This window comes from Mus caroli, unplaced genomic scaffold (genome assembly GCF_978045245.1).
Source record: "Mus caroli unplaced genomic scaffold, Mus_caroli_1 scaffold_10, whole genome shotgun sequence".
Classification (NCBI taxonomy): Eukaryota; Metazoa; Chordata; class Mammalia; order Rodentia; family Muridae; genus Mus; species Mus caroli.
Window position 1 is genome coordinate 92,696,399 of NW_028227265.1, and position 8,069 is coordinate 92,704,467.

Genomic DNA, 8,069 nt, shown 5'->3' on the forward strand with positions numbered 1-8,069 from the left:
TTTTTGTTTATGATTGTTTTGATTATCTGTGGTCTTCTGTGTTTCCATATAATTATTCTCTTTCAAATATTATTTTCCCTTTTAAATTTAAATTAATGTATGACATTCATTCCACCTTTTTTTTCCTTTCAGATACATTCTAAGGGATTTTTTCTATGCTTGTAAATGATGACTCTGAAATTTTGATTATGATTGTGTTGATTCTGCACATTGCTTTAAGTAAAATGGCCATTTTCACAATATATATCTATAGTCTTTCCTCAGGATTTTTGATGTTTTCATTTCTGAGGTCTTTTGTTTCCTGAGAGTTATTCTCAGGAAGGTTAATTGTACTTTTTAAATCACTGTAAATGTGATTGTTTCTTCTATCACAGAGAAGTTGAAATAATAGATGTGCTGCTTATCCACCTGCTCTTAGAAGAAATACTTCAAGTTTGTATCCATTTAGCATGATGTTGGCTCTACTTCTGTCATATAGAGACTGTTCTTATGATAGGATATGTATGCCTGGTTTTGTGTGTCAACTTGACACAAGCTGGAGTTACCACAAAGAAAGGAACCTCCCTTGAGGAACTGCCTCCATGAGATCCAACTTTAAGGCATTTTCTCAAATAGTGATCAAGGATGGAGAGCACAACCCATTGTGGGTGGTTTCATCCCTGGGCTGGCAGTCCTGGGTGCTATAAGAAAGCAAACTGAGCAAGCCAAGGGAAGCAAGCCAGTGGGCAGCACCCCTTTATGGCCTCTGAATCAGCTCCTGCCTCAAAGTTTCTGTCCTGTGTGAGTTCCCTTCCTGACTTCCTTTGGTGATGAACAGCAATGTGGAAGTATAAGCTGAATAAACCCTTCCCTCCCCAACTTGCTTCTTGGTCATGATGTGCAAGAATACCTGATTAACACAAGGTATTTTCCCTCCATCCCTAATCTTTCCATGACTTTTATAACAGAGGAATATTGGATTGAACTCAACTCTAAATGAATCAAGGACTTGAATATAAAATCCAATATTTTAAAACTGCTAGAGGTAAAAGGAGCAAGTCCAATTTAACATAGAGGCATAGGGGAATGATATATGGGAGGATTTGGAGGGACGAGAGGGGAGGCAAAAATGATGTAATTAAAATAAAATCTCAACAGTAAACAAGTGTTCTGTAATGAACCTTAATGTAATATTAATTAAGAATAAAATTCATTAAAAAAAGAATGAATGTTGCAAAGGATTTGGGACAAGCAAATGCTGGGAGAAATGTACAGTGGTATAGACACAAAGTCAATCATCACGTCGTATATAGACAATGACAAAAACAGACCTACTATTTGAACTAACTGTAGTACTCTTGTGTGTATTCCTGTCTTAGTTAAGGTTTTACTGCTGTGAACAGACACCATAACCAAGGCAACTCTATTATTAAGGATAACATTTCACTGGGGCTGGCTTACAGGTTCAGAGGTTCAATCCATTATCATCAAGGTGGGAGCTTGGCAGCATTCTGGCAGATGTCAGGCTGAAGGAGCTGAGAGTTCTACATCTTTTCCCAAAGTCAGACAGGAAAAGACAGACTTTCAGGCAGCTAAAATGAGCGTCTTAAAGTCCAAACCCACAGTGACACACCTACTCCAACAAAGCCACACCTCCTAATAGTGCCACTCACTGGGCCAATCATAATCAAACCATCACAATGCTCAAAGGTTTCTAAGACATATCACAAAGATACACATTAAAACACATTCATTTTTCATCTGTTCAAAAGAGCTTATATTTTAGTGTCATTGCTGTTGCTAAGTTTTTTGATAAACACTTTCAGGAAGGAGGGTTTTTATTTGGATTACAATTTCAGGTTATGGTTCATTATTGCAGTGAAGTCCCAGAGGGGGGAGCTTGAGGCTGTGATCAGATGACGCCTATAATATAGATCAGAGAGAAGCTAATGCATCCATTCTGCTTCCTGCTTCCTTACTAATTTTCTTCACTAATACACAGTTCATGGCCCAGCCTAGAAAATGGTGCTACTCACAGTAAGCTGGGTCTTCCTACATCAATTAACAATCAAATCCTTCCTCCACAGACATGCCCACAGGCCAGTCTGGTATAGCAAATTCTTCATTATTAATTAAGACTCTTTCCCAAGTGATTCTACTTTGTGCCAAGTTTATAGTTAAAATTAGTCAGCCGAGCTCAGATATGGAATTGATAAATGATTAATGAAAATGTGCTACATATACACAACGGAATTCTGTCTAAGTGTAAAGAAATATTAAGTTAGCAAACTTGCAGGTAAAGTGATGGACAAGAAATAAACTATGCTGAGTGAGGTAAGTTAGATCCAGAAAGATAAATACCACATGATTTCTCTCCTGTGTCCATCCTAGCTTCAAAGTTTTAGAGTTATATAAATACCTCGGAGTATATGTAAGAGATAATAAAGTAGAAAAGGGCTATTCAGGTGGGGGTTGATTTAGTGATAGATAGATAACAGAACATATGTATTATGAGAAAAGAGAAGTGGATACTAGGTATAGAAAATTTATGTAAAGTTGGGAATGATGATATGGGAAATAAAGAATGGAAGATATTCAAAACAAAAATGTCTTAATGCTGTCATAGTTTGAAGGAAAATGGCCAAAATAGGCTCAGAGGCTAGCACTATTAGGAGGTGTGTCCCTGTTGGAGTAGGTGTGGTCATGTTGGAGGAAGCCTGTGCCTGGGTGTTGGCTTTGAGGATTCAGATGCTCAGGCCAGGCCCAGTGTTTCTCTCTCTTCCTGCTGCCTGCTAATCCAGCTGTAGAACACTCAGCACCTCCTCTAGCACCATGTCTTCCCATGTACATCCATGCTTTCTGCCATGACAATAATGGACAAAACCTTAAAACCTGTAAACCAGGCCAAATTAAATAATTTTTATGAGTTGCTGTAATCATGGTGTCTTTGCCCAGCAATAGAAACCCTAATTAAGACAGGAGTCATACATAAACCTAACTTGTAGCTCAATTTTAAAAACTTATTAATTTAAAAATGAGAGAGAGAGAGAGTTTGAAGAGAGATACTTTGCTCCTTCTGGAAGCTACAAGTATTAAAGAAAAACTTCACTACCAGATGTGAAATACCTACTTGTGAGATTTTTAGACAGTGCAGAATCTTGTCATTCCTCTTGGTTGCCTATCAGAACTAATTGAGGAGATACTACTGCTAAAAACATCATACACTGTCGATTCTGTCTCCGACCAGCAGAAAAGAGCAATAACACAGCGTTCTTCTCAAAGCAGTTTATTCAGGAACCTTTCAATATGCATGCAGGAAAAAAAAAATCTCTCTGCAGGAATCTCTGTCTCCTGCCCCCAATCGCAATCTCTTATATAACCCCTCTACCATGCCCCATTGGCCCAGTCCACGTAACAGCAGTCCATTGGCCAGAATCATCACTCGTCATATGGTCCGATCTTGCATCATGGTGCACCTGCGCAGTTCTTACAATGGACGTGGCTTATTTTCAGGTGTATGAGGAAGTCAGGTGCAAGTCATAAGACTTGGCTGCAGTCCCGGACGCCATCTTGGGACTGCTGCCACATCTGCTCCTCACAATACACCTTGGTTGCAAGATATAGAGACATCAAGCTGTAGCTAAGCTGAATCTTTCCTCCCTCTGCCTAGTTTTCATAGTGCTGGAAAGCTCTACAAGCTACTGGAGGACAGAGGTATAAGTAATCTTACCCAGCTGTGAATTCTACCAGCACAGAATGAACTGGCCAGGCAAAAGCATCCACGGTTGCAATGCAACCAAGACTGATATGGGTGTATCCATTGTTCTTTCATACGTTTAGAGCCAGAAACAAGAAGGAATTCATGCATGGTACTCTTATCCTGATCATAAAACCCTTGGCTGAGGAGATCTTAAGCCCTAGTAGCAAATGTAGTAGTGCTGTTTAGATAGATGTCATGGTGCCAAGATGCTTTCTAAACATTTATGTATACTCAGAGACAGGTGTTACTCTCAGCTTTAATCAGTGCAGAGATGCAAGACAGCTCAAAGTCCTGAGAATAAATGAAGGTTGAGGGCTTAGTCCCAAACCAAACATTTAAAATACCCCATCTAAGAGTCATGGAACATCACTAACTAAGAAACTGAAGGCATGTAAAATCTAGAAGACACGCAGAAGGGCTGTAAAAAACTACCTTCTCTGATGGCACAGTGAATGCAGCTACAATCTCAATGTAATGACATTGGCAATAGGCCTGCAGAAATCTGTGCCTGTCAACAACCAATAATCAATTAAGAAGGGACTCGTGGGACCCCCTGTGCTAATGGGCTTGCTACAGATGATTCTGGTGGAGCAACGGTCATTACCTTCAGTTGTGTACTGTCATCTCCCTATGAGTATTCCAAACCTGTGGTCAACCAGAAAATCTTGATTAACCTCAGAGGTCTCTCCCTGGGAGTTCTGAGGGGTGGTATCTGTCTGGTTGATATTGTTCTTCCTATGGGGTTGAAAACCCCTTCAGCTCCTTCAGTCCTTTCTCTAACTCTTCCATTGGGGACCCAGTACTCAGTCCAATGGTTGGCTGCGAGCATCCACCTCTGTATTTGTCAGGCTCTTGCAGAGCCTCTCAGGAGTCAGCCATATCATGCTCCTGTCAGCATGCACTGCTTGGCATCCACAATTGTGTCTGTGTTTGGTGACTGCATATTGGATGGATCCCCAAGTTCTTGGTCCTGTGGAGGCTTGATGGCCCAGTATAGGGGAATTTGAGGGCAGGGAGGCAGGAGTGGGTGGGGGAATGGGAAATACCTCATAGAAGCAGGGGGAGGGGGAATGCGATAAGGGGTTTCATGGGGGGGGGCTGGGAAAGTGGATAACATTTGAAATGTAAATAAAGAACATCCAATTTAAAAAGCCTCGGGTGTCTCAAAACAACATAAGAAGCCACAAATATAGGGAAAGGACTGTGGGAAAGAGTAAGTGGATGTTTGGGAAGGGAAGGACATGAGGTCAGGTTAATTGTGAGTTGCTATAACCAGAGTACATTGTATACATGTATGAAATAAAGAATGAATTTTAGACAACAGTGAAGAAAGATGACAGAAATACCTTCAGTGTGCTTCCTCCAGGTTCCTAGCAATTGTTGCTGTCTTTGCTTGACTGAATTCAACCTGAATCCAGGGTATAAGAAAATTAAAATCAGGCAGACTACAGAAGACTACAACTTAACAACACAAAAGAAGCGAGAGCCTTGCAATGACAGTTCAGCATACATTCTTATCCATCACTGAATGGAAGTCTACACATTTGCTGCTCTCCTTCACAAATCTCAGTGAATGTTTTCCCAGAAATGGAAATAATCCTCACAGTCATATGAAAACACCACACACACACACACACACACACACACACACACACACTTAGAAGCTACGGAGAAAGACAACATAAAATATCTCATTTTCTATTTCAAGCCTATAACAAAATTTTAGAAATAAGAACAATACAGCACATATAGAAATGTGAATCAAGAAATGGAATAGAGTCCAGAAAGAAGAGCCGCATGGGCAATAATACAGTCACAGTAACAATGCCAACAGTACACAGTGGGAAACAATCTAAGGAAGCATGAGTGCTTGCAAATTTCCATCTGCATGCACAATCTGAAAATAAAGCTTCATTGTATATCTCACACAAAACCCAAGCAAAGTGGATGTAAACTTTGAAAGGGTCAAGTAGGCTAAGCCTGAAAACATGAACCAAATCCCCAGGACCTTGTTAGTCAAAAGAGAAAACAGACTCCTGGATGATGTCTTCTTCCACTCTCTCAAGTTCCTTTCTGTTTTCTTTTCCTGTTTTCAATTTATTTACATATTTGATGTATGAAGTTTCTGTCTGCATGTTTGCCTGCATGCCAGAAGATAGCATCAGATCCCATTATACATGGTTGTGAGTTACCATGTGGTTGCTGGAAATTAAACTCAGGACCTCTGAGAGAGCAGCCAGTACTATCAGGCACTAAGCCATCCCTCCAGCCCCCCCCCCCAACATTATTTTCTAATCTACCCATAATTATGGCTTTACTGGCTGGTTTTGTGTGTCAACTTGACACAAGCTGGAGTTATCACAGAGAAGGAGCCTCCCTTGAGGAAATGCCTCCATGAGTTCTAACTGTAAGGCATTTTCTCAATTGGTGATCAAGGTTTCAGAAAACCCATTGTGGGCAGTGCTATCCCTAGGCTGGTAGTCTTGGGTTCTATAAGAAAGCAAGCTGATAAGAACAGATACTACACTTGATCTTAGCCAAAAGGCAGAGGGGTTTGCAGCCCCATAGAAGGAACAACAATATGAACTACCAGTACCCCCAGATCTCCCTGGGACTAAACCACCAATCAAAGAAAACACATGGTAAGGCTCATGGCTATAGCTGCATATGTAGCAGAGAGACCTGGCTTCCTTTGCTGATGAACAGCAATGTGAAAGTATAAGTGGAAGAAACCCTTTCCTCCCCAACTTGCTTATTTGTCATGATGTTTGTACAGGAATAGAAACCCCTGACTAAGACAATGACTTATTTATCCTTTTCAGTAAACAAAAAAAGTAAATAAAAGACACACGCACAGAGACATCCTTTTATTGAAAAGAGGGTTTTTTTCATACAACATATCCTGATTACAGTCCCCCCCCCTGCCACATTCTACATCTCCCAGTACCTCTCCATCTCCCCTCCCATCCAGAGATAAAAACAAAACATTACAAAATAAAATATAATAATATAACTAAAAACATCACATCACAGTTGGATAAGGCAAACCAAGAGAAGAAAAAGAGCCCCATGAGAAAGCATAAGAATTAGATTCACTTGTTCACACAGCCAGGAATTCCAATCAAAATTCCAAACTGAAAGCTATAATATACATGCAGAGGACCAGCTGCAGACCTGGGTAGGCACTGTACATGCCGTTTTAGTCTCTGTGAGTTTATTTAAGCTTTCCTTGGTTGATTTGAGGAGCCTGATTCTCCTAGTGTCCTCGATATTCCCTGGCTCCTACACTCTCCACTTTCTCATCTGTGTGGTTCCCTGAGCTCTGAGGGGAGGGATTTGATGGAGACATCCCATTTAGAGCTGTGTGTTCCAAGATTTCTCTCTGTGTGTAACATCTAGCTTTAGTTCCCTATATTTATTCCAATCTGGTAAAGGAGATAACTTCTTTGATGATAGCTGAATAAGGAACTGATCTCTATGTGTAGCAGAATATCTTTAGGAGTCATTTTATTAATACTCTTTTTTTTTCCTTAAAGACCAGTAGTATTTTATTTTGTCCTAGGTCTTTGGGCTATTTAGTCTCTGGATTGTAGTCATCCAATCAATGCTGGTTATGGGATCCATCTTGTGGAGTAAGCCTTAAGTCAAATCAGATATTGTTTGGTTACTCCCACAAGCTTTGGGTCACAATTGCCCTACCATATTTTGCATGGAAGACAACATTGTAGATAAAATATTTTGTAGTTGGGTTCATGTCTATATTCCCTTTTGATGCTGAGTACCATCTCATACCAAATACACTAGGAGGTAAGGTGTTAAATAGGCATCAGCTCAAACTCTCCATGTTCAATGAGCTGTGAAAGTGCCATCTTTAGCAATGGGTCCTTGCTATCAGTTTGTGGAATTCAGTGTATTGAAAGACAATACATTAAAACAAAACAAAATTGGAAAAAAAAAAACATACACCTGAATCTGAAAGACTCGTGGAATAAAACTGAGGTGAAAAGACAACAATTTCTTCAAATGACACTTAAATAAATAGAAAGATAAATAACCAAATACATAAATATGATAAGTAGGACTATATCAGACTCAGAAGCTTCCAGGAGTCAAAGAAAATCTGATTAAAACATAACTTCCAAGCTGAGGTAAGGTATTTGCAAATCATTTGTCTGATTAGGAGTTAAAATGAGCATGCCATTGAATTGCTTCTGCAATTCAGTAGAAAGAGAACAACAATCATGTATCCCAGCTCAAAGCAGAGGTAGGAATCTGAATACTGTAAAGTAAATTTAAAAAATAGATGATTAATAGACCAAGTATTTAAACA

The 8,069-nt window shown here is 39.8% G+C and overlaps 1 pseudogene; it reads right to left on the reverse strand.

Annotated features, from left to right (window-relative positions):
* Positions 1-6,161: 6,161 nt before the first annotated feature.
* On the reverse strand, positions 6,162-6,296 carry LOC115031853 (U2 spliceosomal RNA; annotated as a pseudogene).
* Positions 6,297-8,069: the final 1,773 nt, after the last annotated feature.